Raw genomic sequence first — 26852 nt, forward strand, 5'->3', positions numbered from 1 at the left:
GCGTCTACGACTGGCGGTTCTTGAGATGTCGACGCCGGGGCGGCTCGATCGTGACTGACGCATTGACGAATCTTCAGACCGGGCTAACAAAAAATTATATATTTTTTCATTCGGGCCGAATAATCAACTTAGCTAGTGATAGTTCAATCACCGCTGACTACGATAGGCGAAGCTTGCAATTTTGACCGTTAAGGGTTTGTTCTTGGGGTGTTACAGACGTCGTATATTCAGCGTTTAATACCCTTGATTGGGGCTAGGAAAATGTTTGCAATGAGGTAATTAAGCGACAAATTTGCGCGGCATAGAGTTCTTGTGTGTGTGCGTGTGGTGTCGTACAGACGTAGCGGCGCGCGCACACAGGCGCACGGCGTCACACCGTGTCGTTGAACCCGGGACCAAACAAAGTGGATTTCGGTGAAATGCTGTTGAACCCTAGCCGTGGAATCGGATGCTTGGACGAACTGCATTTTTTGGCGATTCGATTTTTCGAAAATCAACATCGATTATACGTTTCGCCTAGAGTCGATCAGACGATTGTCAAAAGGTCAATAACCCGGCGGACGGGTGGCATGATGGTTTTTTTTACATTATTTTTGTTCAGGTGTTTGTTTTTATGTTTGTTTCGTAATGATTATATGGTGGTTAGTTTATGAACTTGGTTTTCGAAGTGTGATAGTCAAATATTTATTAACAAATAATAATATTTTTATTATTTTTCTATTGAACATTTTTTATAACAATTATTTATCCATATTAACTTCATCTTTAATTCCATAATTGAAGGAAATGCAAGCAAAATTATTGCAAATATAGACTGAAAAAAATATTAACAAAACCAATAAAACAGCAAATATTAACATAACTTAAATCATAACTTAGCACTTACACGCGAATTTAAGTTACACTAAGTTTCATTGTGTAACTTATTGCACTTAGAATTGCTAGACATGGCAACCTACTAGCCTAAACCAAGTTTAGGTCAACATATTTGGAGCAAAAGTTAAAAAAGGTCACATGGATTTTTGTTTAATATCAGTATTTTTAATTGTATCTATTAGTAGCTGTGCTCTGCGGTTTTACCCACATTGCTCCGCTCCTGTTGGTCTTAGCGTGATGATATATAGCATATAGACTTCCTCGATAAACGGGCTATCTAACACCGAAGAAATTTTTCAAATCGGACCTGCACTTCCTGAGATTAGCGCGTTCAAACAAACAAACTCTTCAGCTTTATAATATTAGTTTAGTATAGATTTACAAAATTACATTTACTGGGATATTCTCTACTATTGTAAAAACATTGAGAAGATCGATCTAGTTAATTTTGTGGTTACAATTAAACAAACATATAAATAAAATCATGATAATTTTAAATAATAATATAATAGTAGTTTTAGGTGAGAACTAATGATGATGGTGATTAATCAATAATTATTATTATCACTGTATTTTATTGCGTAAAATTATAAAAACAATTAGATATTTATTCTTATGTGTTAAGTTATTTATTTTTCTTTGCTAGGGCGTGGTCATGGAAAACCTTTTCAGTCGGAAATCAAGTTTAAGGGCAGTTTTTCTAACAGTATGAGTTTTAATTCAATACTTATTAATGTTCTTATTTATATATTTACTATGTTTAAGCTATTTTAAGACAAACTATTATTAAACCAATTTTTATTCAAATAGATATAGTTTCACGAAATAATTGACTTCTAAACAAAGACGCAAAACGAAAGATGCAAAACACACAAATACCTACACTACTACTATTTTTATTACTATTATAAAACACGGACAAAGCCGCGGGCTTTATCTAGTATCGCATTTCTCCGTGACCTTCGCACGGTTCAACGAACTATTGATTTTGACATTTGTGTCGGCAGCTTCAAAGGTTATTGTGCCCCAGGGCCACTGGAGTAGGCAGTTATAATGCCCCATGCTATGATTTGGGGCAAAGGACAGTACGTATATTATAGCTTTTGCCTTGACACTAGAGTACAAATTTTATAGTAATTTTTTATATTTAATTTATGTTAATTTGGAATATTCGGTTTTCATTGCAATTAATGTGTTTAAAAGGAATGAATCTGCCTTTTTTACCTTGTTGATTTTCCATAAGGACAGCAAAGGCTTATTTTATTTTATTTTTACTTAATTAATATTGCATTATTGGAAACTCAGTGAAAGTGATTAAACAATAATTTTGATGTTTTTGAAAATATATTATTTAAGCCGGAAATATAAAATAGACGATCGACGTAACGAAGGCAATCTAAATTTTTAAAGTCAGTTAAAAATATGATTCTTCCTTCATTAAAATACTTTACCCCCACGGAAAAAAAACTATATTTTACTAAAAAACTACGAAAACTTATCACTGAAGTGCAATGACCCTGATAATAGTATCAAAGATAATTTTATTTACGATTTTTCATTTTCGGCAATGACGTCACAATGCTGTATGATTAATTTAACCGTATTTCATATTATAAATTATATTATTAATAAATATATGAATAATCCAGTAAAATTGTTATGCTAGCCATTTATAAGAAATATATGAGTTTTAGGAAAATTTGATTGTTCTTAAAATTTTCCGAGTAACATTACTCAGATAATTTTAAATTTTAATATGAGGGGTGTCCCTTGCCAGGAGAATATTAGACTATATATGTAATATACTTTAGACATAACTTTATATTACATGTTATTTTTCCTAAAAGTATAAGCACTATGAAAACTGTAAATATGTGTTTTTTTATTTATTTCTGGAACAAGAAGAAAAGAGTTATAACAACCCTTCAAGACATAAATTTAGAGGGTATCTAATTGGTATTTAAAATTAGTTAGCAAAATAATTATTTCAAAACTGGAATAAGAAATTCGCACATTCATGTCAAACTACAAATTTAGATATGTTATACGAACATATTTTGTTCTAATTATGAAATTTCAAACAGTTCAAAAACAAGCGAGGAACAAATATTCGAAATTCAAATTTCAAATTCAAATTCGAAATTCAAATTCGAATGAGGCGAACGCCGTACATCGAACTATGAACTGATGTTTGAACTTAGAAAACCTCTATAAGAACATATAGGTATTATATAAATTTAAAAATATGCTGATAAAATAATGCACAGTTAATTAAAATTTAAATTTTAGTTAAAAAAGATATTTACAAATGTAATTAAAAATAAAGAATTTAAAAGTTGTCACTACCAAAAAAGTGTGGTTTAAATTGTGTTCTTATATTTTCTGCGAAATTTTGTATACTAATGTATAAGTATAAAACAGGAAGACGGCATAATATTAGTGCAAATTAATTTCTTATGAGACATCTTTACTATTAATATTATAAAACGGAAGAGTTTAGGAACTACTAGTCCGATTTCAAAAATTATTTCGGTGTTATGCCGGGTCCAGACTGGTGAAACGTAACATGCAATGTAACATGCAATGAAAGAATTCACCGTCCACATTGCTGCAATGTATCATGAAAGGTAACACACTTTGTAACAATTTCTCATAGTTTGGACGTCTTGCGCGCGCGAATTGTGCATTACACGCGCATGCTACGAGCATTACAAGCCGCGCGCGGAGCGATCCGAAATTTGTCGGTTTTTCGACGAACACAAAGGGGCGCGTGGTGTGCGCAGAGCAGCCAATGTGGACGGTCGTTTGAGAACGCAACGAACATGGAGGACGAGACTGCGTGGAATTTTTGTTTGGTATATTTTGGTTGGTTAAGGGGAGTCCTTTCAGCGAAGCGGAGTAAAATTGGTTTGCAAGATCAAATTTTTCATGTATTTGCAATTATATGACGCTTCTAGAAAAAATAATCAATACACTTCAAGATATTTCCTAAAAAGTGTGCTAATTTGTTACACAACCACGTGGATTTTGGTCAATCATATAAAATCATAAAAATAGGCTAAAATAAAGATCGAAAACGAATTATTTATTAATGAAATTTCTGATTTTGGAAATAATTTTTATATAAGGATATGTATTTTGATGTACTGCAGAAAACGTGCTAAATTTTGGTTTTCTACTGAAGCCCTGTAATTATTAAATACATATTACATCTCAGAACTAAACGTTGCCCAGCGTTTTCTTTACAAACCGCGCTGCCCGCTACCCCGCCAGTCCTGATCAGGCGCTTGCTAACGTAGGACCTGTGTCAAATTATCTCCGCTCGATTTTACGTTTTGAGTAACGATAAATTATTGAAAATGGGTAACAAAACAAACAAAATTCGGAAGAAAGCAGTGTCAGTATCAAAAAAAAGAGTAAACTATAAGAAACGGTATGTAAATTGAGTAATATGATAAAAACGTAGTTACTTGATGACACAGAATAAAAATATCAGTTGGTCATAAAGTTTCACCTCGTATGCTTTTATTTCAAAACGATAAAAGCTGCGTTACTGTGAAATAAGAGTTTAGTTTATAATAATTTGTTTTATATATATAATACTAGTGGTCCGCCCCGGCTTCGCCCGTGGTACATATTTCGCAATAAAAGGTAGCCTATGCCCTTTTTCGGGTATCAAAATATCTCTATACCAAATTTCATGCAAATTGGTTCAGTAGTTTAGGCGTGATTGAGTAACAGACAGACAGACAGAGTTACGTTCGCATTTATAATATTAGTATGGATTATTATTACGTAATTGGTGTATTATTTGCATAATTTTGGGGTATTATTATTAATTACAGTTGTTTATTTTAAGGAAAAAAACAATAATGATTATTAGTTAAAAAATAATTGATAATAGTCAAATAATAATGATTATCTTAATATATATAAATCTCGTGTCACAATGTTTGTCCTCAATGGACTCCTAAACCACTTAACCGATTATAATAAAATTCGCACACCATGTGCAGTTCGATTCAACTTGAGAGATAGGATAGTTTAAACATGTAGGTACCACGGGCGAAGCCGGGGCGAACCACTAGTTGACTTATAATAATTATTAATCACTACAGTAAAAGTTCCTTATTGGCGGGGTATATGTTCCATAAAATATATGCCTCGAATACAGAAACCGTGAATACGGAATGGTAATTATTATATGGGATTATAGGTTCTACGTTATACGTTCCTAGGTGACGATTGAGATTTTTTTCGTGTCTCATTTTTTTTAGTTGACATTATAAACTAGGAAGAGTGCAGTAGACGTTACTCGATCACAATTTTTGTAACGAATGTGAAAGACGAAACAATAAAACACGCAAAGCGGCTTTTACTATAAACGGAACTACATTTAAAAATATACTTTATTTATTGAGTTATAAGGTTGCTTCCATTCTGTTTATTTACGCTCCTTCTATGTCTCGTTTCAGCACCATACTATGCCTGATTAAATAAATAGATATTAGATAATAAATACAAGGGGAAGTGGGAGGCGGACACGCGCAGGCTCGCTCGCGCACCCTTCGCACACCTTACTGCCGCCACGTGATCGTAGTGATGTGACTTGACCAACGCTGTACTCGATAGTTTACAAGAAAAACTATATTTTAACATATTAATATTTGACTTTAATATTAAAACTCTTTTAAAAATATATTAAAAATAATTTTGTGTTGTGTTTTGTATCATACACTTTCTAATATTATGAATGCGAATGTATTATAGTGTAAATGTAAAGTATGTAATTTTACGATATTATATTTTAACCGCTAAATTGATTTTTGAAGGTTTTGGTAGGTATAGAATTGATATATATTTATATTGTTTATTATTTCATTTTAAATTATTAATTAATTCTTATTTTTATTTAACATTAAATACTATTATTATTTGATTTATTATTAAAAAATAGTACTAAACCCGATCTTTTATTTTCTTAATTTTAATAGTTAAGAAGTCCACACGTTTTTTCAGATATTTCAATTATACATTTTTTTTAAACTACTTATAATTAATAGAAGACTTTACATTATTATTTAAAATAACATATATTTATACTTTCTTCAAACATTTCTCCTTTAATAACATATTGAACAATATATTTTCTTATGTTACATATTTATTTACATAACTTATCGATAGCTCAACACGCAATTGATACCTACCCATCCCTATTTGTCACACACACATTTATATAGTATCTATAGCTCATCTGCCTTCGATGCGCACTAAGCAATTTGTGCAATACACGCGCTCTATACTATTCTAATATAATAATACTCTAAGCTTCTACTGGTAGCAGCAAGTAATATTTATTAGTTACACCAAGTACTTCCATAATTATGTTGTGCTAATTAATAAATTCCTAGTACCTACTTATCTCAGTTTATAAAGTTGTAAATGCTTACTTTATTTACTTTTATATTTACAATCTGACACAAACACTTACATTGCTTACATAATAAAAATTGATCACAATTTACTTTTGATATATTTTACACTGTGGCATAGCGCACGTTACGAAAAACAAACGACGCGAGGAGCGCGAGGAGCGCGAGTCACGCGAACGGCCCCCCACACTTCACATCCTAAAATCTTGCCTCGCGTTGAAATACCTCGCGTTAATTTATGTTTGGTATTATTAATAATGAAGTACTGATAATCGTCATAGCAAGAACGTGGTCTTCGGACTCCATGCTTCGTGTGATCTACCGGTTTGACGCGCACGAAAAAAACGTGTATCGAAGGGCCGTGTTCGCGGCAGAATGGCGGAAACAGACGAACGCGGGATGTTCGTAGTGAATACGCGTTATGAGCGCGCTATGCGTCCACACCAGCAGCGAACATGCAATGAAAGGCAGAATGTTACATTGCATGTTACGTTTCACCAGTCTGGACCCGGCATAAGATAGCCCATTTATCGAGGAAGGCTATAGGCTATATATATATCATCACGCTAAGACCAACGGGAGCGGAACACTGCGGGTAAAACCGCGGGGCACAGCTAGTATGATTAATGTCTTTGAACTATAGTTATTCTGTGTACTTAGTTACCTTAAAAGATTGATGTTTGAATCTCAATATCCTGTTTATACATTGCTCCAAATAATTTATTTCCTTATTTGATAAAGTCCCATGAAATTCGCCTTGTGGGTTATGGACAATTGGACAGATGCAAAATACATCTCATCACGGTTATCACTTTATTTTTAACACGCTTTCATTAGCTTCATCTGTATATTTGTATGTACACACTTTAAAGTGAGATATATAAGATTGAATACAATAATAACAATAAGTTTTATTTTTTATTATATTTTTGCTACATCCGAACTTCGTTTCGCTCAAGCGTTTACCACTATTCTTTTAAGGCAGTTTCTTTTCTTAGCTTTAATTATTACTAGCTTTCCGCCCGCGGCTTCGCCAGCTTTGTCTAAACCCTAATAAATTACATACTTTAAACTTCGTCGAGAATCAATCTATCTATTTAAAAAAAAAACACATTTTAATGTGTAAAACTACGCAACGGATTTTGATCGCATTTGATGTTGTTTAGTTTTAAAGATTTAAGCATATAAAGGGACAGAGAAAGCGACTTTGTTTTACACTATGTAGTGATGAAAATATCGCCCCATAGCATATCTACCACTGGTCGGTAACTTACTATGCCAACGAACCATTTCGGGGTTCGACGTCCTCAAGATAACGATATCGATCGCCGATTTATTTCGTTGTCACACGTTTCCGTCACATTGACGTTTCGCGCGCCCTTTTTTCTGTTCCATAGATTATAGAATATAGAGGTGTACTTTTTTTAATTTTCCTAGGCTAGGCTAGGCAAAGGCTTTGTTAGGTGTCACATGAAGTTACTATATTAGGTACGTTTGACATAAATTAACAATTTTTTATGTATTTATATGGTAATTCCAGTTTTGAATTTAAACAGGGGCTCCAATAGCATATTTGATGTAGGTAGATAGTAGATACTAGCAAAAAAGTTACTGAATAATAATTATACATATATATTATACATTATATATATATATATATATATATATATATATATATATATATAGTATTAGTATTTTCTACAACCTATTACTTAAATTTACTTAAATGGTATAACTTATTTCACGTTAGGTGCGGTTTATCATCAATGTTTTTATAAAGGTATTGCAATAAACTTTTTTTAAACTTAGAGGCTATAATTATGGCCTATGACAAATGCTTAAAGTATATGACTTATTTTAGGTTCAGTTCGATAAGATATCTTTATCGATTTTGAGTTATCATTCAATTTTTTTAGTACCAAGCAATTTTTTTAACAATGCCTAAGGCTTGTATGCGTTAGTATGATAGCGAGTTACTATGTACCTACAAGAAAGAAATTGTAACAGCATTTTCTTTGTTTGCCTTTGCAAAGGTATTGCCTTGTTATGTTAGCTGTGTTGATAGTAAAATGTGTTGCCATGTTGTTGATAATTTCAAATGGTAGGGAGAAATTTTGATTCGTTCTTTGATAAGGAATAAGGATATATTTATTTCTGAAACTGACGAGGAGGTTTCTCGTTTGGTTTGTAATAAGTAAATGTTTCTTCCTTTCTTTCTCAAAAAAAATATGAATAATGATAAATATATCTATATTATGTTATCTGTACAGTTTTGACCAGATAAAAATATAAATCTATTTAATGTCCCTTTTATAGGTAAATAGTAAATACAGTCTGTAATCAAGTTGTGTCATCCTTTAGTAAAGAAATAAAAAAAGACGTGTGGCAGTTGGCAGTCGGGGACTGCCGCGGTAAAGCTATTGCATAGCATGCCTTCAAGCCACACCTCCGAGCCCGTCGGAGTGGGGAGCGTGAGGTTTTTTCGTTACGGAATTTCTCGATTCGGTCCCCGCGCTCAAGGCCCGCGACAGAAGCTATGCAATAGCTTAAAAGGAATTTTATTGGTAATGTAATACCTACTATACTATAATAGTAAGTAAGGTTTAACTGTTATAAGAAACGTGAGTAACGTAGATTTTTATTGACATATTTGTATGAAAAAGGCACAAAAACTCGTCAACATATTCTAATGAAGTAGAAAAAACTTATTAGATAGATAATCAAATGAAACATTTGTACCTATAAAATAATAATTAAAAAACTTTATCATAATAACACGTACGTTAAGGGCAACAACATGGTAAAATATAATTAGATTTTTGAAGTTAACAACCTTTATTACAAGAAACTTTAACGTTTGCGTATTTCCGTGACGTTACTGTCGTCACGTAGGCATATTGTTTCAAATCAAGATATAAAATGAAATAAAAGAAAAATACGAATGAGTAAGTAGGTGCACAATTTATTTTTAAATAATAACTTAAAAGATCTAAAAAGCTACAATGTCTTTGCTTTTCTTTGCCTTTGTCTAAAAATAATAAATATGTATTTAAACATCATCATAATATTTATAATCTACATAATAACTAATAAGTAACTAAACTGAAAATATTGTAACCCAATATCAATAAAATATGTGTTCAAAATTTAAGCATAAACAAAGTCTTACAAGTTCCCAACCCTAACCACGCAACCAAAAAAAAAACAACCATCCACAAACGTCAAACTTGACGCGCTATTCCAAAAAGAAAAAACAAAAAAACCCGCCAAAGCGAACTCCCGCGCTCCGAAAAGAAAAAAAGAAAAAAGTAAACGCAAAAGCGCGGGAGTTATGAAACGAAAATGGCACCGGGAAGCGATAAGCGCGCGAAGCCCACGTGGTGGGTCAACGGCTGCCCCACTGTAGCGGGTTCGCTGAACGCACGCACACAGGCGCACAGCACACTACATGCGCAATGCGCGCAGGTGACTAATTGTTTTACATGTAGGTGTGTTTTTTTCCAGCCAAGGAGGTTGGTTCAAGGAGGTTTTATAAAAAATATTGATAGTATTTTTAAAGATGATGGCATATCAAATACTATAAGTAAAATTTGAAAATTGTGCAGCCTACACAAGGAAATAGTAGGTAGGAAAATTTGTAAACATGTTTATGCATACACAAAAAATCATAGCGTATCTACCAAACTCTATAGGTTAGGGAAATATGTTCGTTACAAATAACAATATCAAACTTAACTTTTGCAAAAACTTCATTCTTCATTCTTAACACCATACGGCATACCTATCCAAAAATATCGCTACCTTGGTAAAATAGTAAAAAAAATCTAATGCCTATTTGAAACTCAAAGCTAACTGCTGTAAAACGAACGATAGAAATTAAAAATAGTAGCTAGAAGAAACCCATAATTATGTAGGAACCTAATTTATTAATTTTCAAAATCGTTTAGATTCGATAGAGCATCATCACTACATAGCTAAGCTACATAGTAGGTATAAAACAAAGTCGCCTTTTCCGTCCCTATGTCCCTTTGTATACTTAAATCTTTAAAACTACGCAACGGATTTTAATGCGGTTTCTTCAATAGATAGAGTGATTCTAGAAATCTAGAGGAAGGTTTTAGTATATAATTTATTAGGTTTTAGACCAAGCGGGCGAAGCCGCGTTCGGCAAGCTATGTAGTTCATTGATAAATTCAATATGCTACACAAAAATACTTCATTTATAATTTTATAACACCATTAAGATTTAAAAAGAAAAACAACCAACTTATTCTACATTTAAAAATACGGAACCCTTATTTCTTTCAGGATGTTTCATTCAATTCGTCAACCCCCAGAAGGGAATGACCTTGAGGTCGAATTTTGACCCTTGCAAATATCTGAAGCGATTTTGTGACGGGAGCAATGAATTTTACTTCCTTTTTCTATTGTTCCGGGTATCTATGAGTAAATATAGGGAAAATTATTAAATTTTATTTGTTTATTGAGTAGGGATTATTATTGTGTATGTGTGTAATTAATCTGTATTATTATATGTATAGAAAATGTAGTTTTGTTCCCTAAACGAATGTATCGAATTTGATTTAGATATCAGCTGATAGATATAATGTACTTTTTGCGAAAGTAAAACTTAGTAATGAAATGTCTGTCACGCATTAATTATAGATCTCAGGAACAACTGGTCCGATTTGAAAAATTCTCTCTTTTAGATACTCCATTTTTCGAAGAAGGCTATAACCTATATATAATCACGCTAAGACCAACAGTAGCGGAGCAATGCGGGTAAAACCGCAGTGCACAGCTAGCTAGATAAGTAGGATTTTTAATAACTCTATTAGATTGGCAAAGAGTCACTTTAAACATTTTTTAATAAAATTAATAAGCATATATAATCTGTACTCCCAACAAGTCTGGACATGTCACGTTGACAGATGACGTCACGCGTGACAGCTCAAACCCAAGGCCGACACTGAAATATTCACAATATTTTGGTAATAGTTCATCGACCATATTACTGAGATCATGAGTGTATATGCTAAGTGACGTCATTCAAGTAAATTAGACGAATGTATGGAATATTTTAAACTGTATGTGAAATTGTAAATTAAGGGAACAGTGCCAAAGAAGTGAATGAAAACAAACGTAGGTATATATTTGTATAAAATACATATTATACCAAAGAAATATATAATAATAAACAAACATATTATATAGAAAACAAGTATGTTCATACATCTATATCGTCCCCTTACTGGTAAAACTGACTAACTGCACATTTTTACAAAATTAAGTTATATACACCAATCGATTCGTCTCGTCAAGATCTATCTTCAGGTAAAACCCGTTATCTTCTACGGTGCGTAATTACAAAGTTAGCTTCGGCTAAAACAGACTTTCTTGCATGATTCTCCACTATTGCTTCTATAAAAAACGATTAAATTGCTTTAGGATATTATTTAAAAAAAATGTATACTGTTAAGACAATGTTTCGCGTTTTAACACGTTTTCGTTTATTGACACTTGTATTCATCATACACAGAAACGATTCATTTAAAACCGGTTATCCTACAGTACTTAGTTGGTAGTGGTTCTTTAAATTTTACAAAATTATTGATTAACACTTCATAAAATAAAAGTTAAAAAGCTTTAGTTAGGTACTTTTTCTTGAATATTAGTTAGCGTATTTGCCTTTTTTGAGGCAAGTAAAATAAATTATCCGATTGTAGTACATTATTACTGAATTACATTAGTTTCACGCTTTTTAAATTACTTCAGATAAAACAAACTGCAAGCGCCCTCTTAGCTTATTCTTCATTTTTCTTGAAATTCTTCTGCAATTTCTTAGATTATTTTCTGATAAAACATTCCCTGAATAATGGGCCTTTCATAACAAACCACTAATAACCTAGATTACTGATGTCTACACATCTTAAAATGTTGTCATACTTTCAAATGCTTATAACTCCAGTTTATGTTTTGTGCAGATAATCACTTTTACCAGTAAGGGGACGATATGTACTAATATTACAAAGCTGAATAGTTTGTTTGTTTATTATTTTGTTTGAACGCGCTAATCACAGGAACTACTGATCCGATTTGAAAAATTATTTCGGTGTTAGATTGCCCATTTATCGAGGAAGGCTATAGGCTATATATCATCACGCTAAGATCAACAGGAGCGGAGCAATGCGGGTAAAACCGCAGAGCACAGCTAGTAATAGATACAAATAAAAATACTGACATTTTACAAAAAGCCTATATTCGCTCCAGACTATAATCTATCCCTACACCAAATTCCATCCACATCTCACCAGCCATTTCTGCAGACATTCCCCATACCTTACACACAAAAAAAAATCGCGATTTATACCCGTTAAATTCGCATGACGTATCTTCTATAGGTCAGTACTCCGGTCGTCGACCAGTCAACGACCGCATTCGACAACGTTTGGTTGATACGTGTTTTTTTGGTACTAGACTTGTAATTTATCACTATTGGTACGCACTGGCTTTGCATGCAAGACGTTACATAGTATAAAATAAAGTCGCGTTCTCGTTCCCTATGTCCCTATGTGTGCTTAAACCTTTGATGAGTGATTCAAGAGGAAGGTTTTAGTGTATAATTTATTCGTTTTTAGACAAAGCAGGTGAAGCCGCGGCGAAAAGCTAGTATACATATAAACCTTCCTCTTGAATATGTCTATTGAAAATGGTATCAAAATAGGGTGCGTAGTTTTAAGCATACATACAAGTGAAAAGTTGTTTGTTTCAACGAGCTTATTTTAGGCACTAACAATTCGAATAAAAAATTATTTCTATGTTGGTATAGTCCATTTATCAAGGTATGCTGGGCTACGCAACGTCATGCTAAAACCAATAGAAGCGGAGCAGCAAGGAAGATATTACAAAAAGATGTTATTTTGATAGCAGACGAAGTTACGTGTGTTAGGTAGTATCACTACATAGTATAAAACTAAGTCGCTTTTTATGTCCCTATGTATTCTTAAATCTTTAAAACTACGCAACGGATTTTGATGCGGTTTTTTGTAATAGATAGAGGGATTCAAGAGGAAGGTTTTAGTATATAATTTATAAGGTTTTAGACAAAGCGGGCGAAGCCGCGGGCGGAAAGCTAGGCAAATATATAAAGCATTATGCTGTTTTAATTTTTACCTAGGATGGCCAAAGTGTTTTTTGATACAACTTCGTAATACCCAGGAAGAAATTAACGTGCTAAGTACTGTATATAATATTTCCCTAATTTTCCATCCGCGTTTTTATATAGATATAATTTTAATAAATATATTTTTCAGTATTTTACCCATACCCAAACTATATTTAATTATCTAAAAATACAATAATTTCCTATAAATATATCTCGATTCATAAATTCGTTCGTTCAAAAATTACAACGCATGGGGTCACCGACCGCAAGCGAGTTGACTGCGCCAAAATAAAAATTGACCAGTATATATTGAGCTGTGAACAACTATAAAGCAATTTTAAATATCCTTTCAAGTACTGTATTTCATTTAAAATATCATATAGAAATATATGGGAAAGTTTGTGTGGATGTTCGTTTATCTGTCACTCAAAAACAGGATCATAATATATGAAATTAGGTACAGAGATAGATTATTGTCCGTATTAGCATATACTTTTTAACATGTTTCCAGGCAAAACTGCGGGTCCAAGTAGTATTTATATAATAAATAACTACTATAATTTTCTATGGTATGTAGTTTGGGATAAAAGATAGATGTTTGTTGCTATATCAAAAATTAGTAGAGCGATTGGGCTGTGTTTTAATACGTTGGTAGTTTATGATTGGAATAATTATTGTATCCTAATTGTAAAAAGTATCCTAAAGGGATTTGTATTTTTTATATGTCTGTAACAACCTCCGGAATGGCTTGATATGTAGTGTAATGTAAAGTCTGATGATATCTTATATTAACTATTTTTTGATAAGATACCATAGAAGTGACCATGATAATTATTTTTCAGTACAAAATACTTGCAAAAATGTTCACCAATGTAGTTGAATGAACTTGATGATTCGTCAAATATTATGTTCACCCTAGTTACGAGTCTTCGCTGATGTGTCACTCACCTTTGAAAGGGAATTTTGGCTAGTTTAAACCCGCGGTTTTGGCTACTTTGGAAAATATGTAAAAGGAAATGTTGAACTAGAAAGAAAGGCTGAGCTAAAGGAATTGAGAAATCTAAGTCAATATATTATAGATGTAAAAGTGACTATGTATTGGTTTGTTATGTCTAAATTGATGATTAAATGTTGATAATTTTTGCTATAGTGATATCCGAAAATAGACGCTAAATTATACTGTGGATATAAAAATAAACGTCTATTTTTTGTTATATTATATAGAGAGAGAATGTATGGAACGTTTGAAATAATTTAAAAATAATCATATGATTGCTGTATCATACCAAAAGTATTTAACAATAATATTTATTTTATTACACACTAGCTTTCCGCCCGCAGCTTCGCCCGCGCAGTCAAAGAAAAACCCGCATAGTTCCCGTTCCCGTGGGATTTCCATGATTTATCACGGGACATAGGATAGGTTTTAACCTATCCTATGTCCCGGGGTAAAAAGTAGCCTATGTCCTTCCTCGGGTATCAAAATATCTCTATACCAAATTTCATGCAAATTGGTTCAGTAGTTTAGGCGGTGATTGAGTAACAGACAGACAGACAGAGTTACTTTCGCATTTATAATATTAAGTATGGAAGTATGGATTTTCTCCATTTACTATAAAGTTAAAGCGTTGGTAAAATTTATATTCAGCGTTATTCAATTCATAATTTTAATTAATTTCCTGATTATTTATAGAAAAAATACTTCTCAAGATATCCTCCTGGTCCATTTTAGGAAGTTTTCCTATAATTAAAGCTCCAGAAATACTGTTTTAAAATATCCGAATTCCTTATAAAGAATAACTCAATTTGTTCAATTTTATCTCTATCGATAGAGCCTTCTAAGGAAAATATTATATTTATTGACTTTATTGGAATTTCGTAGTATTTTTAAAGGTATTGGAAAATGGTAAAACTATATGACTAAACTGTATACTGTATACTGTATGGCTTTAATCATAGTAACGAATTTGTATTCTTTAGTTGATGGATATTTTGCGTGATTTATTTGTTAATAATTATTAGGATTTACTTAAACATTTTACTTAAAAATATACTTTTCCTAGAATAAGCTAATAAGCTAAAATATGGAAAATAAATTTAGAAGTTAGGTTAGGTGAATGAGAACTCTATAGCACGATTATTCTAGTTATGTCTTGAAATAACAACAAACTGCGAATTTCTTGAAATATATATGTATTTCACACATTTCACGTTTTTGTACTACTAAAAAATTTCCTAAAAATACGTTTTTTCCTACATTAAATATATAAGAAAACCAGAGGTATATTCGTCAAACATGAATCGACTCGTACAATGAACTTACGCGGTCGTTCGTTGACCTCAAGAAATTTCGGAGGTCATTGAACCGGCTGCCGGCCGGCGTTTTATTTATAGTAAGAGTGAGAGGCAATTATCGCTTTTTATGTGCGTGCAAGCGAGACAGATTACCACGTGACGTAAAGCAATTCATAGATAACGCAAAGTATTTTTCATTGTCTATTCATGGACTGACACCGAAAATGACAGTAATGTTTTGCACGTCCAAATATGTAGTAATTATAATAATACATCAATTAGTAATGTTCATAAATAATTAAACTTAAAACGTATGCAAAGATATTAATAGATGCCTCATTAATTCCTACTAATATTATAAATGCAAAAGTAACTCTGTCTGTCTGTCTGTTACGCTTTCCCGCTTAAACTTCTCTACCGATTTTGATGAAATTTGGCACAAACAATATTTAGACCCTGAGAAAGAACAGAGGCTACCTTTTATTGCGAAATATGTACCACGGGCAAAGCCGGGGCGGACCGCTAGTTCATAATATATTGCAGGTTCTAATTTATACGAAAAACGAAGCAAAAAACAAATATAGTTTGTTATAAACATACAGATTTATCCTTATTTTGCCTATAAATTTCATTTTACTTCCGCATTCCCTAATTGCTTGACCGATTTTGATACGAACAGAAACCCAAAAGCCAAAATGATAATTATTTTACTACTAGCTTTCCGCCTGCGGCTTCGCCCGCGTTTTCAAAGAAAACCCCGCATAGTTCCCGTTCCCGTGGGATTTCCTGGATAAAACCTAGCCTATGTTGCTCAGTGAAGATGCAGCTTTCTAATGGTGAAAGTTTGAAATCGGTCCCGTAGTTTATGCGTGAAAACCATACATACATACATAATTACAAACCTTTCCTCTTTATAATATTAGTATAGATAAAAAATATTTTACGCAAATGCGAACAAATTATTTACGGTTCTGAAAGAAAATCACCTTCTATTTACAATGTTGAATTCATTTAAAATACTTCATTTGTGAGCTATTCAAATAAAAGTAGGTTGATGTTTTGTGAAATAAAAGACGCATGGCAACAGAATTTACATTTATATTCAACACTAGCTTTCCACCCGCGGCATCGCTCGCGCAGTTCCCGTGGGATTTCCGGGATAAAACCTATCCTGTGTCCTTTCTCGGGTATCAAAATATCTCTTTACCAAATTTCATGCAAATTGGTTCAGAAGTTAAGGCGTGATTGAGTACCAGACAGACAGACAGAGTTACTTTCGTATTTATAATATTAGTATGGACTAGCCGTGCTCCGCGGTTTTAACCGCATTGCTCCACTCCTGTCGGTCTTTGCGAGATAATATATATCATATAGCCTTCCTCGATAAAGGGGCTATCTAATACCGAAATAATTTTTCAAATCGGACCAGTACTTCCTGAGATTAGCGAGTTTAAACAAACAAACTCTTCAGCTTTATAATATTAGTATAGATATATTTAAAATATATAATAGCTGATTTACCGATACAAAAAGCAAGGTGGTATGATCGAACAAATTGATGACAAACAAATTTTTCCTCAAACAAAATTCTGTGTAATTATTATGTTTCACAATAATTAAAGGTCAACGAACTGTGACTAACGTTCAATCAATTTTATTTAGTATTGGTATCAAACACTAATATTTAATGAACCTATATAGTGAGAAAATATTTGTAATAAATAATATATAGAAAATAAATTAATATTTTGAATACATCAATGAAGTTATGAATTAATTTTATTTTTTGAGGAAAATCTTTTGAAATACGAAAGTAATATTCACGTTTATTAAAAGTATTATAAAACGCCTTTAAATACCTAATAATGGTACATTTATATTCATTGCGTCATAATAGATTTATATAGATTATATAATTATTCAAATTTATATAAAAAAAATATGTAAAAAGTCAAAGGAATTAGGAATGAAAATGACGTAACGTCTTCAAAAATTGCGAAATACGAATTTTGTTTTTCCCTCTCCCAAAATCAAGATAAGTATAAAATCCTACAACGTAGTTTAAATTATCCCAAAATTATTCAACTTTTATTCATCTAATTATCTCTCATACAATTTAAGAACATAAAATACCAGTAAAAATCAATTCATCTCGACACAAGGATGTGTGAGTCAGTGCCAATGCGTCTTATAACGAAAAATTAGACCTGACACTTTCGGTTTACGTTTTTTGTGTCAAAACACTTGATAATCATCTGAGACCAATAACCGAGGGAAGGAGCAACGATCTGTGCGGTACTTAGACATGAACCTTTTTTTGATAGCGCCATCTATTGGACGGTAGCGGTGAACTAATTTTTAAAAGTTCAAATTGTATACGAAAAGCATGGAAATACATCTTAATAAGTGAGTAATATTTTTTTAAGTACTTTAAAATAAAAATGGGACAAAATAACTAAGATATAAACAAACAAAATACTAATATTAGACCAAAATGATACTTAAAATATTTTATCGTTTCAATACGTATTCAATATAGTAGATATAAACTAATTTATAATACTTATTATTTATAATATCAAAAATAGATATAAAATTACCGCCATCTCGTATTAAATAGAAACACCAAAAGGTCATTACTACGGTCAAAGACCACGCTTGTTTATTTTTAATATTATCTTTATTGTAAATACATAACTAATTTGTTTGTGCTAATAAACGTAAGTACTATTTGATAATAAACTACTAGTATACGTAACATTATGGTTTATTTTATCATCTACAAAAAAAGGTTCCTTATTTCAAACATTTTTTTTAAATCAGCGCCATCTATTATCAAGTGGACCGTACCAAAGTTCAGCGGTTGCCAAACTCAGAGTATTGACCCCAGAAATCTTAACCGCACTTACAGCCGATACATTTTCGTATTGTTATTTTATCGAATTCAATACTTAATTGTTGTCTCTGTAATTGAATACTTTCTTTTGTATTCAAATGAGTTAAATCGTGTTTTAATCATTGTTGGATTATTGTTACATGTTGATGTAAATTTATACTAGTTACGCCCATGAGGTATGTTTGCGTGACCATTATGACTTATGAGTAATCGTTTTAGTTAAACAAACAATACTATTAAAGAAAGACTTCATATTATTTTTTATATAACAAGCGATAAGTGGAATTAATAAATAGACAAATACATATTTGTATTTAAAAAATACACAATAATTATATATTTAAGAAATAAACTTTATAACTTTAATTACAATAAATATTTATTTGATTACATAAATATTTATTGTAATTAATTTTTTTTATTTATTTAAATATTTGATTACATACAAAACCAAAGTTCGAAATAAATAGTAACATTGATATGATATTTGAATTGTATTCATGCTAGTTATGTGACAACCCTACGCTATATGTAATGTGAAGCGCTGACGGTGTGCTTTCGTTCGTGAGAACGTTTTATTCCTTTAAATTATAATATTAGAATAAAAACATATTGTGAAGCATCGTGCTCATAATAACACGTATATTGTAATTTTACTTTTTAATTAAAATAATTTAAGATATATAATTCTTTTTATTAATTCACTGGAAAGTGAATTTAACTTGCTTGTTATTTCTATATTTATTTGTATCCTCAAGTAGATTGTTTGTGACTGAATGTGTATTTTTTTTTTAAGAACTTATTTTTAGTGGAAACTTTGCTGATATGTGTATGGTTTGTTATCTCTTATTTATAAGATATATTGTATTGTTTGTTTCCCAAAGATAAAAAATATATAAATAAATACATGGAATCCTACTAATCCTACTAATATTATAAATGCGAAAGTTTGTGAGGATGTGTGTGTGTGTGTGTGTGTGTGTGTGTGTGTGTGTGTGTGTGTGTGTGTGTTTGTTACTCTTTCACGCAAATACTACTGAACCGATTACAATGAAATTTAGCACACATATAGAGGGTAACTTGGATTAACACATACGCTAGGTTTTATCCCGGAAATCCCACGGGAACGGGAACTATGCGGGTTTTCCTTTGAAAACGCGGGCGAAGCCGCGGGCGTAGCCGGGGGCTCAAATCTAGTAATACTATAAATGAACCTTTATTTCCTATAGGTAATATTAATAAGAAGAACAACTTTGTTTGCTCTATTTTTGTCAGTTCATCGGCTAATGTTTTATGTATTAGAGTTAGTGAGATGTCCTAGATTCGAAGCAAATAACGAGCAAAATAAGTCATTATGGAATAAATAAAAACATCTAGTTATATAAGATAAAAATCAATTTCTTGATTTAAATTATCAAAATTCACATAAGTTAGGCAAATCTATTTTATACTAGATTTCCGCCCGCGGCTTCGCCCGCGTTTGCAAAGGAAAACCCGCATAGTTCCCGTTACCGTGAGATTTCCGGGATAAAAACTATCCTATGTGTTACTCCAAGTTACCCTCTATATGTGTGCTAAATTTCATTGTAATCGGTTCAGTAGTTTTTACGTGAAAGAGTAACAAACATCTATACATCCATACAAACTTTCGCCTTTATAATATACAGGGTGTAATCGTTAAGTGTGCACAAGCGATTATTCCGTAACTATTGCAGATACCAAAAAACTTTAAACTGATATCGAAAGTACTTAACCTAATGAGTAAAATGGCCATAATATTTTTTTAAAAATAAAACGAGAAATATCCAAAAATGTTACATTAAACGCTCCCATACATTTTATTTCCCATACATTTTGTATTCATAGCAGATTTTCGAAGTGATGTCCTCATTGTGCAATACAATGAGGAGCTCTATTTACAGTTTGTAAATGAACTTCCCTTCAAATTTGCGAAGTAATTAAAGCAGAAAACCAAAAAAAGAAAGAAAAAGCTAAAATCTTTCATATTAAATGTACTAGGTTGATCCAAAAGTAATGATAATTGGGTATTTCCTGTGCATATAAAAATATAAAATAAATGTTTTTTGCTTGCTCATGTATTCACTAAGTAATCACAAAAAAATCATATCAACAGGCCACGTTTCCAATTATTTACATTAATTTGAATGTGAACCGTGCGTGCCAGAATGTTTCCCGACGAAAAGAAGAAACAACGATTCGACATGTAGAGGGTAAATTTCTAAATTTTTCATGATATCAGGATAATTTTTTGTCACGTTTTGTGATCATGGACGTTACCCGAGTTCACCATGTTTATGCTGAAACCAAAAAACAATCAATGTCCTGGATGCGAGCTTCCAAAATGACGATGAAGAAATTCAAAGTGAAAATCAGTAGGTTAGATTAAAGCGGTAGTTTTTTGGGACGCTGAAGAAATAATTATGGTGGAATATTTTAAAAAGGTAGCCACTTTATTGGGCTCTTACTAAACAGACCAAATTAAAAGATTGCGGTAGGTTAGTAAGGAAAAGAGACATGGCAAACTGCGGACCTGAACGCTGTTTCACCAAGACAACGCACCAGATCACAAAGCGTCAGTTGCGATGGCTGCCATTCAAAAATCGGCATTCCAAATGCTTGAATACCTACCCTATTTTTTAGATCTAGCTCCTATTTACTTTTATCTCTTTCCTCGGCACAAGAAACACTTTCTTAGCAATAAATTATTTTAAGACGACAGCGAAGTAATGGCCGCGTGGAGGGGTTTTTGTGGATGAAGTCAAATTTTTTTTTTAAGTTTAGGAAAAAAAATATTGAAGTATATTTTCTAGTTAGAAGACTATCTAGAGAACTACATAATTATTATAACTGTAATGACCTTGTTTAATATTGATTATCATTACTTTTGGATCAACCCATGTACATGAGATATTCGTATCTCATACTAAATGTATGGGAGGGTTTCAAGTTAATTTTTTAGATATTTCTCGTTTTATTTTTAAAAATTTATTATGGCCATTTTACTCATTAGGTTAAATACTTTCGATATAAGTTTAAAGTTTTTTGATATCTGTAATAGTTACGGAATAATCGCCTGTGCACACTTAACGATTACACCCTGTATATAATAGAGATTTGATATTAGAATATTAGATATTAATCTCGTGTTAAAAATCATTTAGCCTTTTACACTACAGTCAAAAATATAACACATATATAATTGTAATGAGTTAGAAAATGAACAACTAGCTATGCCCCGCGGTTTTACACGCATGTGCTCCGCTCCTGTTGGTCTTAGCGTGATGATATTATATAGCATATAGTCTTCCTCGATAAATGGGCTACCTAACACCAAAAGAAATTTTCGAATCGGACCAGTTAGTTCCTGAGATTAGTGCGTTCAAACAAACTCGCTTCAGCTTTAGTATAGAATAATTATATACGCATATGCCACTATTTCAAAGTCAGTCAACTCGTTCCAAAATTAATCCAAGATCAATTACAAACAACGATTTGTCACACAATGATCGATAGATCCATGCGATTAGAAATCGAGATATATTTCTCAATTTATTTTTCTATGCAAATTTAACTCTAATGATAATTTAAATAGACATCAATGATTGATTAAAATTATATTTAAGTTTAAATTGATTCATTGTTTTAACAATGTGTGTAATACTAGGGGGCCATCCATAAAGTACGTCACACAAATTTCATGAGTTTTTGAGCACCCCCCCGTCCTTGTCACAGGTGGTCACATTTCTAAGACCCCCCCCTCCCTAGTGTGACGTCACAATATGTTTTGCAATTTAACATCGAAAAATTATTAAATTAAAACAGCAGTTTCAAAATAGTTTTATTTCCATTTAAATTAAGTACTTTTTTATGAAATCAAATATTTGAAACAATAACAAAAAAATAAACTAATGAATTAATATATTAATAAATTGTCAACAAAACAATTTAAACCGTATTGCCCTAAAGATAGAGTTGGACATATTTTTTAGTTTAATTTCTTAGATTACAAAATAAAAGACAGATGGAGCGTTGCCGAACTAAACCGAATGCTATGTGTGCTGTCATTGCGCCGCTGCGCTGTACGTGTACACGGTGCTTCTGTGTGCGTGTAATGTTACCGGATATTGAAAAATTTCCCAAATTTTCCCCGACTACGGAAAAAAGAGGGTTATGTTTTTCGAGTTTATGTATGTATAATATTTCTTGACCGTTGCACCGATTTTGAGATGTGAGGCTTCATTGCAATCATCTGAATTATTATGTTAGTGGCGGTAGTGACGTAGGCTATATACATAAATTAGCAGTCAAGTTTTAATTTTTATTTTAATATAATTTCGGGTTTATGATATTTTTTTATAATATTGTAAAAATTATTTTATTATATAAAGTATCTGCCTACTAAAGTTATATATGGACAAAATAATTATATTCAATTTTTAATTAAATAAATCACATAAAAATAAAAATAAAAGAGTTTCAATATTATCTATAATAATTATATTATTTTTTATTTTTCAAAATATATGAATGCGAATAGCGATAGTTTTTAGTCGAGAATACGGGACATTTTATTTTCATCATATCCATCATGGAGTTCACATAAATTAAATCGCTAGCGAAAACGACTATGACGTTTTTAAGCTTTATAAAAGTAACAAAATAATGTATTATGCTTATTAAAATAATCTAGTAATGATCATGAACCTTTAGTGCACTATACAAATAATCACATTCACGATCGAAAAATCCAACAGTATTACCCTGAAGATCTTATAACCAATTTACCGTTTTACCAATAAAAATGGCAAATTCATTTTCAAAATACTGGCAACATACGTTGAAGGAATTCAAAATCCTTCATATCTGTTAAATTATTATTCGTATAAAGAAATAAATCAGCCAAATAATCTACAGAAAACCTGTGAAACGATGTTTCATCTTTTTTTTTGTTTTCGGGAACAAATTTTACAGCGTTTTATTATCACAAGACAGCATTTTTTTACTAAAATTGCAAACCCTTTTTGACGTATTGCATGACACTATATGCGCTATAGCACTGGTGCAGCGACGTATTTGCTTTTGATTTCGTATTTTCTTTGACAAGGGCGACGGGCGGTTGTCATGCTCCATCTGTACTTTATTTTGTAATCTAAGTTTAATTTATATTTCAAATTACGCGATTAGGACCTCTAGATTTTGAAATGTGATGTCACGAAACTTAGGACCCCTCCCACCCCTTGTCACACCATGTCACACTTTGTCGACCCCCTCCCCCCCTCTTTAGGTGTGACGTACTTTATGGATGGCCCCTAGTCATTCAACCTGACTTTGCTCAGCGATAAACAAATATTTGACTTGTTAATTACAAAACTTCCTGATTTTTTATATATGTACCTACGAACTTAATGTAATAAAGCTAAAAAGTTTGTTTGTTTGAACGCGCTCATCTCAGGAACTAATGTCCGATTTGAAAAATTCTTTCGATGTTAGATAGCTTACCGCCCATGGCTTCGCCCGCTTTGTCTAAAACCTTCCTCTTGAATCACTCTATCTATAAAAAAAAACCGTATCAAAAGCCGTTGCGTAGTTTTAGAGATATAAACATACAAAGGGATATAGTGACAGAGAAAGCGACTTTGTTTTATACTATGTAGTGATATTACATTGAATATAAATCAAAAAAACAAAAAATAACTAAAACAAAAGATTGGATTATTTACTATTATTCTATCGGACATATTTTAGGGCCACATTTTATTATCTAGTTTAGGTCGAGAGTCTAGACGCCTAAATTACCTAGGCCTTTGTTATTCTCTTTTGTAAGTATTTTTTCTCAAAGTCTATATTATAGTCATATTGTGAAAATGAAAGATTATATAGGTTAAGATTATTATTTAGATATATGTGAAGTAATATATATTATGTATATAAAATTATTTATTTTATATGTCTAACTATATATTTAGAACACGTCTACAAGGATATTATACTATGTTACATTATCATTATTATAGTCATACATTAATGTTGTGTATTTTAATGTTAAAAATTATTAAATGTTGGTTTTCGTTATAAATAACAAATCAATTGATATATAAATAATATTCATATTTCTATTTTTAAATAACCGCAAATATGTATCTATAATTTGTATACGTAGTATATTATTATTAGTCTGTGCTATAATTAAAGTGTATTACGTAATTATTAATTAAGTGTTCTAAGTACAAATTTTAAACATTAAACATACAATAAAACGACGATAAAGTTTTATTTCAACACGGAAAAATAAATAAGTCAATGTACTGTAGATACATCATGTACTATTATTAGGTCTGCTCGTCTGACATAATGCTCAGGTCAGTGTCCTACTGAGCGAATTAATTTTAGCGCCATCTGCCGGCGAGTTGCGGAAGCGGGGAAGCAGGTGAGGGACACCATCCGAGTTCATTAATTCCCCCGGCATGCGCGCTTGTTTGAATTCTTGGAATTCTTGCGCGGAGCTTACCGCTGCCTGGTTCCGCTAGTCGACGCTAGATGGCGCGTCACCACATTTGACAGTTCCGAAAGCTCGTTTATTTAGTCGGTAATTAATTAAAATTAGGTGAAATATGCTTGTAAAATATAAACTGTAGCTTGATTTACTTTCCTATTTTCTAAATTAAGTATGCATTTTATCTTCTTTAATACTTAGATTTGTATGTTTTACAGGCAAATTACGACTCATATGTTTAGATAGTCATAGTGACACATTGACCGTGTTAAGATTGGTTCTATATTAGACTGGCCTCAAATGCCCTATTCAAGGCCGAGGGGTTCTTAAGGACCCCTCGCGTTCTTTTATTAATTTAAATAAATAGATCTTTTATTTATCAACAATAGTTTAAAGGATTGAATATGTTTGCGAATTACGATATCTCCTAAGTGAATTTACTATGTACGAGCTTATAATATTATGTATAAATACTCTAATCTTTGAAAATTGTCGACCATTTGTAAAACACACTGAAGTACCTGACCCGATTGTAGGCAAGAAGCCCTATTTTACGTTAGTTTTTTCAAAAACTACAGGACCGTTTTCAAATATTATTTTAGTAGAAGAAAACTACAATATATATAAGAAAGCATTATACATAGTAGATACTCTATATTTAATTTTTGCTTTTATCTAGTGTCAACTTAGTAGTTGCAAATTCCTCTGGGCTTGACGGTTTTTTTATGAAATTTATTATGTATTTTCGTTAGGTCTGTGACTAGATACTATTTTTATATTCCTTGTGATGTTTTGATAGAATAACATTTAGGTCAACGCTCTATTTTACTACTAATATTATAAACTAGCTTTCCGGCCGCGGCTTCGGCCGCGTTTTCAGAGAAAAACCCACATAGTTCTCGTTCCCGTGGGATTTCCGGGATAAAACATATTTTATGTGTTAATCCAAGTTACCCTCTATATGTGTGCTTCATTGTAATCGGTTCAGTAGTATTTGCCTGAAAGAGTTACAATTACAAACACACACATCCTCACAAACTTTCGCATTTATAATATTAGTAGGATAGGATACGTAGAATGCGAAGGTTCGTAAGTATGTATTTGTTACTCTTTTACGCAAAAACAGCTATTCGGATTTATATGTTTAGTACAGATATATAGTCTAGATTACCACGCGAAGCCACGGGTTGCAGCTAGTTAATCACTACATAGTATATAACAAGGTCGATCCCTGCGATTCCTATGTATGCGTAGATCTTTAAAACTACGCAGCGGATTTTGATGTTGTCTTTGTAATCAATAGAATTTGGAAAGGTTTACTATATAATTTAAGTTTTAGACACAGCGAGCGAAGCAGCGTGTTCCAACTAGTTATAGATCGTTATAATCGCGTTTACGATTCATGTAGCGGGCATGTTGCGTAATCGGTGATATCAAGTAATGTCTGGCTATGTAACTGTCTAGTTACGTTGTCGTTTGACTTGTTGTTAAACATTTCACGACGCTCGGCCATTTTGTGGATCCTGGCGCGATGATTGGCTGAGAACTTAGATATTTAAAGGAATATGAATACGATAGTGACAGTTTTAAATTTTTTTCGTCAGAAATACAATTTTTTTATAATATTCTTGTTATATGTACTGAAATGAAATATGTACTAAAAATGACTTT

At 32.0% G+C, this 26852-nt stretch overlaps 1 protein-coding gene across 4 annotated transcripts in view; it reads right to left on the reverse strand.

Annotated features, from left to right (window-relative positions):
- The window catches only part of LOC123703926 (probable nuclear hormone receptor HR3), an 86580-nt gene that overhangs the window by 25570 nt on the left and 34158 nt on the right, over positions 1 to 26852 (reverse strand). The window lies entirely within an intron of this gene.

This window comes from Colias croceus, chromosome 28 (assembly GCF_905220415.1).
Source record: "Colias croceus chromosome 28, ilColCroc2.1".
Classification (NCBI taxonomy): domain Eukaryota; kingdom Metazoa; phylum Arthropoda; class Insecta; order Lepidoptera; family Pieridae; genus Colias; species Colias croceus.